The sequence below is a fragment of the Sitophilus oryzae genome, unplaced genomic scaffold (assembly GCF_002938485.1).
Source record: "Sitophilus oryzae breed Bouriz unplaced genomic scaffold, Soryzae_2.0 scaffold_1067_pilon_pilon, whole genome shotgun sequence".
In the NCBI taxonomy this organism is placed as follows: domain Eukaryota; kingdom Metazoa; phylum Arthropoda; class Insecta; order Coleoptera; family Curculionidae; genus Sitophilus; species Sitophilus oryzae.
The window spans coordinates 1,740,236-1,752,711 of record NW_022145690.1 but is presented as its reverse complement, the minus strand read 5'-3'; the positions used below and the strand labels follow the sequence as shown (position 1 = coordinate 1,752,711).

At 33.1% G+C, this 12,476-nt stretch overlaps 1 protein-coding gene across 1 annotated transcript in view; it reads right to left on the bottom strand.

The window, feature by feature from the left end:
- Positions 1 to 12,476, bottom strand: part of LOC115879818 (PR domain zinc finger protein 5-like) — a 93,143-nt gene that overhangs the window by 71,821 nt on the left and 8,846 nt on the right. Inside the window, exon 2 of the mRNA XM_030896827.1 lies at positions 6,831 to 7,031. The gene's annotated coding sequence lies outside the window, so the exon portion shown is untranslated. The remainder of the gene's footprint in view (positions 1 to 6,830; positions 7,032 to 12,476) is intronic.

The window sequence follows — 12,476 nt, the reverse complement described above, 5'->3', positions numbered from 1 at the left end:
CTTTTTATTATTATCAACTGTTAATTATTATCATTTTCTTTCTCAATGAGTATGGACGAACTATTATTTATGTTAGGGGATATTGGGGTGATGTCACCTCATTTGCAAGGTTTTGAAAAAGTTAAAAAAATGTACTCAGTTGGTTATCTATTGTTTCTCTTAAAACAAAAACAAAAAAAATAAATTTGAATAATTTTGCAAAATTACAAAAGGCATTACCTGTCTAAAACTATATCGTAATTATTTGCTTTCTTATGCATTGAAATAATAAAAAAAACGGTTTGCATAAAGCATGTTTTTATAAACTGATGCTATGTACTATTTTTGATGCATTGACAACTGGTAACAACATACTTATTATATAACGATATTGTTGACGATCACTTTGCCAATAATCTTAGAAGCGCAGACGTTACGGAATCTCTGCCGAATAAAAAAAATAATAAGAAAGTTTAATTAATAAAGGCTTACTGTTCTTAAGCAGTTAATTAGCTTAATAATTAAGGAACAAAAGGCACAGTCAGCTTTCTTCAAAGTCCAGGTGTGTTGAGGTCAAGAAAAATTAAAAAAGACTACTAAAAAGACTAAAAGAACTAAAATAATTTGATAACAATATTGACAAATAAAAATAATAAAATTTTTTTATATAAAACAATTTCGTACAAAACTGCAGATAAAAAAAGACTATATTAGTACGACAAAAAAAAGAATAACAATCTTTACAAACTTATACTTAGCAGTATGAGAACTAATAATAATTATACTTCGCAGCCTCGTCTCAGATTATAAACACCCTGTAGTTGCAGCGCGACTATCCTATCTACGACGTTCAAAGAAAAATAACAATTTTTTGCTTCCCTGACTCAGCGCACCGGGCCACGTCGAGCCTCGCTGCTGATAGATTATTCATTGTATCGTGTCGTATCCTATCGGAGAGTGCGTTCAAAATGCCTAAACGTAAAAGTGATGAGTTTTTGAGGAAAACTTAATAAAAAGCTTAAGGCGTACAACAGTGGTAAGTATATTAGTTATACTAATGCTTCCTTTTGTTTTAGAAAAGGCGATTTGATAATCAGCTTTTTAATACAAATTCTAAACGCATGCTCTCTGTGTTTAAAATAATTAATTTATGATGACCTGCCTTATTATATTATGATTAGAAGTGGTATACAATAATAATATGTATTATTTTCTCCCGAATACCAAACTTGGTTTTTTCGGTATGACCCAGAGATTAACGCTGAAATACCTATTTCATGCTTATCTAAAAGAGGCAAAGGTCAGAGGTGCCGTAAATCTTTACAGCAGGAATAAAATAAAAGCATCGTAGTGCAATAATAATAAGTATTATTTCCTCCCGAATACCAATCTTGGTTTTTTCGGTATGACCCTGAGATTAACGCTGAAATACCTATTTCATGCTTATCTCACAGAGGCAAGGGTCAGAGGAGCCGTAAGTCTTTACGGCAGGAACAGAACAAAAACATCGTAGTGCAATAATAGTAAGTATTATTTCCTTCCGAATACCAATCTTGGCTTTTTCAGTATGATCATCAGATTAACGCTGAAATATTTCATGCTTATCTCGCAGAGGCAAAGATCAGAGGAACCGTAAATCTTTACGGCAGGAACAAAATAAAAACAGTGGTTTATCTGTAATATGCGATTTTTTGTGTTAATCCATAGGCAGCCAATCTTGTTTATGCCTATGGATAACGAATATTTAAGAAAAGTAATTTGTGGATATAATTATTTTAACCATTTACTTTTTATTAATTGTCATATAAGCATACTTATAGATTTTAATCACACACCTGTGTGGTTTATATTATTAGAATATTATATGATTACTAGTTGAAGCCTGGCGCATACGCCACGATATGCGACATAAAATAAACTGCTTTTTATTTTTTGTTTATTTAAATGAAAAACAAATGAAAAACAAAAAATCCGGCGACGACAGTTTTTAGAAGAGCCAATTAGCTATTCTTTTAGTAAAAAAAGCAACTTTCTAGAGCAAGTCGTTACTTCAGCAGAGACGACACAGATAAACATTAGCATTTTATATATGTATAGATTGTCCTCCCGAATTCCAATATGGGATTTTTGAGAATCAAGCTGAAACATTTCATGCTTGTCTCTTGTAGATAAGGGCCAAAGAAATAAACAAACGCTTATCGCAGTTTGAAATAAAGAATAAATTAAAATATGCAGTTTCTTTAGCTCAGGCTCATAGACGGGCAACATTGTTATTGTCCTATGAGTAAAGGGTTATTTGAATAAAATATTAAAAAGTTTTTTTATGGACAGACCCATTGCGAGCCTTCTTTTTTGGGAATGAACTGTCACATTAAATCTGCTCAAGAATTAAAAAAGGTCAGCGCAGAGATAAAACCAGATCTCATCCAAGCATAAGTTCAGGTTTGAGGGTATCGAAAAAACTATTAAACCTCAGATTTTTTAGTCAAGCGGTTCAAATTCAGTCATCGGAAAAAGTCGGAGGGGAGCAGGAGGGACCAGAAGCTGAGGAACAGTTGGAAGAGAATGGATTTCAGGAAGTAGTCGAGGTAAATAATATTGGTTATCTATAGTTACCTTTATAGTAATTGGCAAAATATTACAAAAAATCTGTTTAATACTTATTTGTTATTTTGTATTATTAATTATTATCATATTATATTAAGTATCGATTTGTATTTTTACATAAATGTAACTCAGCTCTATTTTTCTTGCCCCGCTCTAGTAAAATATATGTCATAGTTGTCATTGAAAAACCTTGAGCAAGAAGGTGACGCTCAGCATTGTTTTGTAACAAAATACTTGTAATCATACAATAAAAAACTTAAAAAAACGTCAACAGACATAGCTTTATTCAAGAAGTGCTATCAGTTATCATTGGTCCTTCTCGAGCCGGATGAAGTAAGTCCTGAAAATCACAGAAAAAGACAGTATAACCTAGAAGTCAGACAAGGCCTACAAAGTTAGAAGCCTACCCTATCATTCAGAAGTTTATCCTATATACAATAGAGGCTTGAACCTGAGAAGAAGCTAATCGTAAGTCCATCCTATTATCCTATCCTAGCTTAGCTTATCTAATCCTAATTCTATTTGTATCATTTTAAATCATCAAAATTTATATATATTGCTGACTTAACTAGAGCGAGAGCAAATTTAAAAGGTAGTCTAACTCGATTAATTAACTTTTATCAAAAAATCAAAAGTGATCCTATTGACGAATATAAATTTAATCAAATTAATGACAGGCTAAGTAATGCCACGGATTTATTAGATAATTTTAATCGCATTCAAGATGAAATTGATGCTTATTCTTTTAAAAATGTGTCTTCAGATGTTGATGTACCATCTTATGAGGAAGGCATATTAACAAAAAGTTTATCTGAGCGTGAAGCATTTGAAGATAAGTATTATGATATAATTTCTCTTGTTAAATCTTATTTAAACAGCTATAATCCCTCCCAAGAGTTAAATCAAGCTATTAGTAATGCACCTTTGGTTCAGGATACACAATTTAATATCAAGCTTCCTAATTTAAATTTACCAATAGTCACAGGAAAATACAATGAATGGGTTAATTTTAATGACACATTTAAATCTTTAATTGACTCTAATCCTGCCTTCAAAAAAATTCAAAAATTTTACTACTTAAAATCTTGTTTGAAACATGAAGCATCAGACATCATAGAGTCTTTAGAAGTTACTATTTTAAATTATCCTATAGCTTGGCAAATTTTACGTGACAGGTTTGAAAACAAGAAAATTATCATAAATAATCACATTAAACAAATTGTTGACTTACCCCCTATACGCAATGGATCTCATTTCGAGTTAAGAAATCTTTCGGATACAGTTAATAAAAACATACGTTGTTTAAAAGCTTTGGGACAAGGTGTGGATCATTGGGATTCCTTGTTAATATATATTGTAAGTCAGAAATTCGATTCACACACTAAAACAGAATGGGAACAATACCAAGCTCAAGACACTCTTCCAACATACGAAAATTTAATAGCTTTTTTGAAAAATCGCTGCAGTATCTTAGAATCTTTGAGCATAACTACTCCAGATAGAGATCCGTACTCTATAACTAAAATAGCTAAAGGGGTTCAGAAACCAATTAAAAATACAGCTCAAAGCAATTCTTACTTTTCATCCACCAACTTCAAATGTATCTTTTGTCAGAATTCCCATAATATTTATAATTGCCCTGATTATTTAAAACTCTCAATTCAAGAGAGAATAAATGAGGCTCATAAACATAAATTTTGCTTAAATTGCTTACGAACTAACCATTTAGTTAAAGATTGTCGATCTACAGGTTGTAGAAAATGCAATCGCAAACATCATACCTTGCTTCATATTGAAAGACTCAACAAGATTTCATCCTCTGAACCTCCTATAAATTCTTCAAATCCCAGCACATCTGAGGTTAGTAATCTTGAAACATCATCTGCATTATCCTCATATCATACATCTAAAAACACCAACTTAAAACAAGTTCTTCTAGCTACTGCTTTGGTTGAGGTTCCTGACGTGAACGGTGTTTTTCATACCTTTAGAGTCCTGTTAGACGCTGGTTCCCAATCAAATTTCGTGACTGAACAACTTTGTCATAAATTAAGGGTACCTTTATATGAATCAAAAACCATGATAATGGGCTTAAGCAGTCAGGCATCTCCCATAAAGTTTAAAACTGATATAACTATTCGATCCATCCATAATAGTTTTAAAACTAATTTATCTTGTTTAGTTTTGAAATCTATAACTGAACCCTTGCCCATCGTTTCTTTTGACTACTCTCATCTAAATATCCCTAGTCACATCAGATTGGCAGATCCTACTTTTAATAAAATTGGAAATATCGACATCTTGCTTGGAGCTACCATCTTTTGGAATCTGTTGTGCATTGGACAATTATCGTTAGGTTTAAATTGTCCATCACTGCAGAAAACTCATTTGGGTTGGGTAATAACTGGAAATTGTAATAATATCCCTAAAAACTACCTACAAAAAAATGTTTCCAAAACATTAAGCTATTTCAATCTGGAATCCTCGCGTTTGGAAAAACAGGTAGCAAGATTCTGGGAGCAAGAGGAGATCGCTTCTTGCGATAGATTTACGCCTGAAGAACAGCTGGTTGAAACTCATTTGCAAAGCACTACAACCAGAGATTCAAGTGGCAAGTTTATTGTTAAAATACCTTTTCGAGAAAATCTCTCTAATCTTGGCGATTCTAGTACTACGGCATTAAAAAGATTTAATAGCGTGGAAAGAAAACTTGTTAGAAATCCTGAACTTGCGGTAGATTATAAAAAATTTATACTGGAATATGAAAATCTTGGCCACATGCAAAAAATATCTTCAGACATAAATAATGAAGCAAATTCATTCTATCTTCCGCACCATTGTGTTATCAAAACATCAAGTGCCACAACTAAACTGCGTGTTGTATTTGATGGATCAAGTAAAAGTGATTCTGGACTCTCGCTAAATGATGTTCAATACACAGGTCCAAATATACAGGATGATCTTTTTTCTATCATTTTAAGATTCAGACAGCACACTTATGTGATTGCTGCAGATATTGAAAAAATGTATAGGCAGATTTTATTGCACCAGGATGACAAAAAATATCATAGAATCTTTTGGAGAAATGACCCAAGTGATGAGATATCTTGTTTTGAACTAAATACCGTAACTACGGCACTGGGTCGGCCTCATATTTAGCGACAAGGTGCCTGAAGCAATTGTCCATTGACTATCAAGCTACAAATCCTTTAGCTAGTAATGCTATTGAACACGATTTTTATGTTGACGACTTGCTAACCGGACACGACTCTCTTTCCACTCTTCAATCGCTTAAAGACGATATAACTTCAATCCTAAGTAGTGTTGGATTTAATTTAAGAAAATGGACAACTAATACTCGTTGTCTTCTATCAAAAGATGATTTAGAAAATAATCATGACATATTTCTTGACAAAGAATCTACGAATAACAAAACTTTAGGCATTGTTTGGGATTCTAATTCAGATATTCTTAAATATTCTATCCAACACTTAGATAACAACTTAACTGTAACCATTTACACCACTGTTACATTTTATTAACGATCTTCATGAATTAAACTTGCTAAGAATACCTCGTCATGTTATTTTACCTAATTACGATTTTATTGAGATACATGGTTTTGCCGACGCGTCCGAAAGAGCTTATGGTGCTTGTATTTATGTCCGCTCAGTAAAGTCTGATCAGATACAAGTGAGACTCCTTTGCGCAAAATCTCGTGTTGCTCCAATAAAATTCTTATCTCTACCTCGTTTAGAGTTAAGCGCAGCTCTTTTGTTAGCACAACTACTGCACAAAACAACCGATATCTCAAAAGAAATGCAATGTTTAAATAAAAATATCGGTCTAGATAAAAATAGTAAAATTCTTTCTTTAAAACCCTTTATTGACGATAATGGTCTATTGCGTGTACGAGGTAGACTTATTATGCCCCACATAATATTAATTAGGTTGAAACCTTCATAATTACATCGAAACCGAAAAACATGAAACATGCCTATCGGTATACTTATGTAAAATTAAGAAAGAAACAAACTTTTAAATAAAGTTTTTCAAAATTCGATCGTTTTTTTAGCCCTATATTTTTGAAGTACCAAAACAGATACGCGATAGCAACAACGTAAATTTTATTATCATTTTTAATCTATTTCAAAGCAAAAACTAACGCCAAAGTCAAATTTGACCTAAATCAATGAATTAAAAAAATCTTATACCATGCGGACTTTATCTGACAAAAAAATTACCTGGAATCAATATGCTTATTCCTAAGGTGGTATTTTAAACTTTGTGTTGTGCTATATTTGTTGTCACACTGTGTACAAGGAAACAGCTGCCGTTCTTCCCGTGTCAAGTGAATGTTCTTGTGTCTGAAGAATCTTGACGAATGTGGCGTTTGATAGCCACAAATGGCACATTTGTGGACCTTTTTCTGAACTTTTTTCGATCTAACAAAATAATATTTAAATATTAGTCTCGTAACTCCATAAAATAGGGTTCCTCAAACATATAACGTTGCGTATCAACTTATGTTATAATTAAGAAATGACTGTAAATGTATGCGCCCACTAGGCGGGTCGCAACGTTACGCAATAATTGGATACCCTAGATTTTAATGCAGCTAGGTTGACACGGGTAGTGAAGCACGATCGTGTCTCACACTTTCGTCAGCCACGAAAGTACCAAAATGCCATTCGTGAAAAACGAAAATCGTCCAGCGATCGTAGGCTGTTTACACGGCAAACGTGCTAGTCTTTTATGAAGTTCTTTTCGTGGAGGGTTGTACACTAATATGCCAAATATTACGACATTAAAAGACGAGTGAAAATAATTAATTGTGACATTCATGTAAATATCTCTTCACAGAGTTGCCAATATTTACTATTTTACGTCTTTTCATCAGACATTTCTAACTTACTTGCGAGTCATTACTGTATATAAAAACTAAATTTATATTTATTTTAATTATGTTTTTGTTATGCAAATGAAGTTAATTTTTATAATCATATACTAAAATATATTTAAGAAAAATGTAACAATTAAACATTCGAACTTTTTTTTGCAACAAAGATTATAATCGGAAGTCAATCAATATTTTCTGATGCGAGAATAGTGCAAAATCTGCCTTTTTTACCTCAACTTCCTCTGCTATTTCTTATTCACGATCGATTTGGTTCGTGAAATATCTAACATGTTTGATTTGCTTATTCACGATCGTGGCGCCTTTCGTATTGATTCGTTTCTATTCTTCTTTCACGAATCTACTGTTGACATGAGGCGTGGTCCACGAAAGTGTGGGCCACGATCATGCTTCACTACCCGTGCCAACGTAGCTTTAAAGCTGTGTCCACTAGCAACGGAGTCGAGCAGAACGCACCGCGACGGGTTTTTGAATTGATCACTAGGTCTTTGGCTATTATCTCGTAGATTTCATATTTCTTCCTATACAGGGTTATTCACCTCGTTCGACATGAAGTATTATCGATTAGATTTATAGAAATTGTGTAATGGGATCGTTGGAGGAATACTAAAGCTACAATTTAAAATTATTTAAAATAATTTTATTTTATTCATTCTTTTCTGCGGAGAGTCTTCTACGACTTCAAAAGATTATGGAAAGTCATGGCAAATATTATTCCAGTGGCTCCCCAAATAAGAGTACAAATTTTTAATTAAATTGACGCGAACAGAAGATCAAGCACCCTCTGAAAAATTAAGCGATAGCAAGCTTGGTATATTCCTTATTAATATTCAGTCCTTAAAACAAATGAATTATATCTTTTACTAGAAGAACTTGAATTTCCAGATATCATTGCCATAACTGAGCACTGGTTAAATTTTGATGAGCCTGTGTTTGTTAAAAAAAATATACCACAGTAGCCAGATTTAATAGAACAAATTTATCTCATGGAGGTACTATGATAATGTCTTTAAACAAAGACTTTTCCGATGTAACTAGGTACAATGATTTGTTATCTGAAAAAGTATTCGAATTTACAAAAGTATTCGAATACAAATAATGTAAAGGTCATTAGCATTATGGTGGACAATGGAAATTGTCCACCATAATGCTAATGACCTTTACATTATTTGTATTTATAGAACACCTGACTCTGACGTGCAATTATTCTGTCATAATCTACTAAGCTTGCTTGAGTCCCTGCCCTTAAAAAGCAAATTAATTTTGTGTGGTGATCTTAATATTGATTTTCTTAGTGTATGTGCTGCTCAGGAGTTTCTTCAGTCCATTTTTGATTCTTTTGGAATAGCCATGCATGTAAGACTCACCTACCAGAATATCCAAAACCAGTTCTAGTACTACAGACTATGTTGTGTCATATTTTGATCCTAACTCCATCGCCTGCAACGTCTTTAGCTCGGGTCTCTCTGATCATGAAGCAGCTTTAACTAAATTTTCGATAAATTCCAAAATCAAAAATGCCCCTCCTAAATTATGCCGTATTTTTTCAGAAAAGAATGCTCAAAAATTCAGCCACTTATGTAAAACAACCAACTGGGATGCTCGCTCTTATGATGTCGACACCGAATTTTCTATTTTCATAAAAACATTAACCAGTCTAGCGTTCAAATCCTTTCCTCTTAGGCCTATCAAAAATAAGCATAATAAACCTTGGGCCACTAAAGGTCTACGCATATCTTCTAAAAGCATGCGTTCATTATCTCACGTAAAAAAATTCTCAGACTGTGTCTTCTTCCACAATTACGTAAAACTATACAGAAAAATTTATCATAAGACTATAAGAGCCGCTAAGGACCTTTATTATAATAGGAGAATGGCCAATTCTGGTAATGTTGCTAAAGAAACATGGTCTATTGTGAATGATTTGAGAAACAAAGCTTCTTCGTCTAGCAATATCTCTACCTCACCTGAGAACCTTAACGATTACTTTGTAAATGTAGCGAAAAATTTAACTAATACCATATCTCCTTCTCATGATCCACTTTCATATCTCTCTAATGATAATGTAAACTTACACAGTTTCTTTTTTTCGACCGTAGTTTTAGAAGAGCGTCGCAGTACAATTAATACCATCAAAAATAAATCCTCATCTGGGACCGACGGGTTAACTTTAAAAATGTTTTCGAATCTACCAGAAAGCACTCTGAATCACCTAACTACCTTAATAAACATGTCATTCCAAAATGGTATTTTTCCAAAATGTCTTAAGACGGCAATAATCATTCCTCTGCATAGAGGAGGAGACAAAGATAAAGCTTCTAACTATCGCCCAATTGCACTCCTTCCAACGCTATCTAAGATCATAGAAGGGTGGGTTAAAAGAAGGCTGGTATCTTTCCTATTTAAGTACAAAATACTTACTGAACATCAATTTGGATTTCTAAGCAACAGTCCACAAATGACGTTTTCCCTCCTTAAAAAATTTTACTCATCTTTACAGCCTAAATAACCATCATTCTACAGCAACAATTTTCTGTGATTTTTCTAAGACGCTCGACTGTGTAAATCATAAGATCCTAATTAATAAACTACAGCGTTCAGGGGTTCCCTACATGGGTTCAGGGAAACATCTCTCGAATGGTTTAAGTCGTATCTGAGCAACAGAAGTCAACTTGTGAGGGTGGATACCACGTTGTCTTCTAGCAAGCCAATAGAATGTGGAGTACCACAAGGCTCAGTACTAGACCCTATTTTGTTTCTTCTTTTTATTAACGACATTACTAACATAAACATCATTGGTAAAATATGTCTTTTTGCGGACGACACTAGCTTCACTTGGAGCAACAAGGACGTCACGGCACTTCATAGGATTATATCAAATGACTTAGTCACCATTAAATCTTGGTGCGATTCGAGTCTCCTGAGTCTCAACATTTCTAAAACTAAAGCTTTGTCGTATAAAAACTCGCTGCAGGCTTTTGTACATAACAACACCACCATTGACGTCGTAAAATATGTGAAATTCTTAGGGCTTGTTGTAGACAATTCTCTGAAATGAGACATGCATATCGACGCTTTGTCGAAAAAAATAAGTTCTGCCTGTTTTGCATTAAGATCTGTTTCTAGGAGCTTAACTTGTCAGTGACTAGAACTGTTTATTATGCACTTTTTGAGTCGCACCTCAGATATGCCCTTCCATTCTGGGATACGTGTTGTGCGACTCAATTTGACCGCATTTTCAAGCTCCAGAAGAGAGCTATGCGATATTCACTGGGACTAAACAGCAGAACTCATTGCCAGGACTTTTTAATAAATTAAAAATATTAACTCTTCCTTCCTTATTTATATTTGAATCCGTCATATACAAACTAAAATATATAGGAAACTGAAATGATGCCGTCTGTTGGAGAATTCAGTGGCGCCATGCATCGGGTCGTTACACAACTTATGATACAATTTTATTTTATTTTACAGGAACCTTTACATTTTAACTACAGGTAACTTTAATTGTTTTGTCCACTCTAGCGCCATCTATTATCAATTTTTTAGAACGTAATTTATTTTTTTTTGTACAAAAATAGATGATTTTTCTTCTATTTCCTATTTTCTAATAAGAATAAGTTACTCTAAATGCGACATCGCTCCATTATATCGTATTGTTCTCAAACAGATGACGTTTCATTTAGAATTAACTTATCCTCATCAAAAAATATGAAATAGATAGAAAAAACAGCTATAGTTAATAAAATAAAAACAATTAACTGGATATGTTTAATAATAATTAATTATTAGTAATAACTTTATTAAAAAAAGTAAATACAAATTATACAATAAATAAAATTTCTTCTTCAGACGAAGGCTCGCACGGCACTGCTATACACTTAACTTGTTCATATAAATACAATAATAATAATAAATCAATACAATAGCATTAAATAATATAAAATACAACTAAAAAAGTTTTGTCGCGAACTTATTCGAAGCGCGGCGAGAAAACGTGAATTGGATCAATGGTCTCTATGTATAAATTGATAAAAATACAGACCCACGGATTAAAGCGAAGTAACGCGAAGAATCAAATACATGCAATAAATCCAATATCATTTTGGCCGCGCCGGCGCTTCGCAAAAGTTTAAAGCATGATGCGCACTTGAGCGAAGCGCGCCGAAGCCGAAGCCATATGCTATATGCGAAGCACTGTTTTTCGCACGCGATGGATAATTAAAGTTGTTTTAAGCTGACCTTTTTAATTTTAGTATTATGCGTACTTAAATATTATCTATGTGACGATTTGATAAAAACATTGGATTCATAACATTAATATAAAAATGCCTTTTATTCTGCATTTTTCCTCAATTTCTACCCAGGTATTGTCTCGTCTCAATTCATTATGATAATTTGGATTCTCAACATAACTCTTTGTAGCTCTGTATAATCATAATGAATGTTTCATCATCCTTGATCTCAGTAATTAAACTGAATTCACAGGTTGTACGATTCCTTTGCTATGCTTGAGATCTGAAACAAATAAATTTGTATAATTATGTGACACATCAAAAAAACCTCGAGTATGGTTTATAGGATGAAAAAATTAAAAGTGGATGCCGTTGAAGGCTCTAAAATCTCAACAGAAATTGGCTATGAACTTTTTATCTTAGTCTTTGAGTTAACACAGGCATTATTTTTTATAAGAAATAATTATGGTGTTTATATGCCTTTTAAAATAAGCAGGATTCAAAAACAATTGCTGATAAAGCAAATTTACATTTTTGAGTAGTATCCTCCACTTATTGTAATTTTTAATTCTTACCTAACTTGGGTGTAAACAACTGCCTGGGTAAATTCTTAAAAGAGGTCTTACAAGAGACAGATCTTACCTCACTCACAAAACTGCAACATCTGCACTCTGGAAGATTCCTGATTTGGGTTATCTGATCCTTTCTCTAAAATGATAGATACAATTTAAAAAATC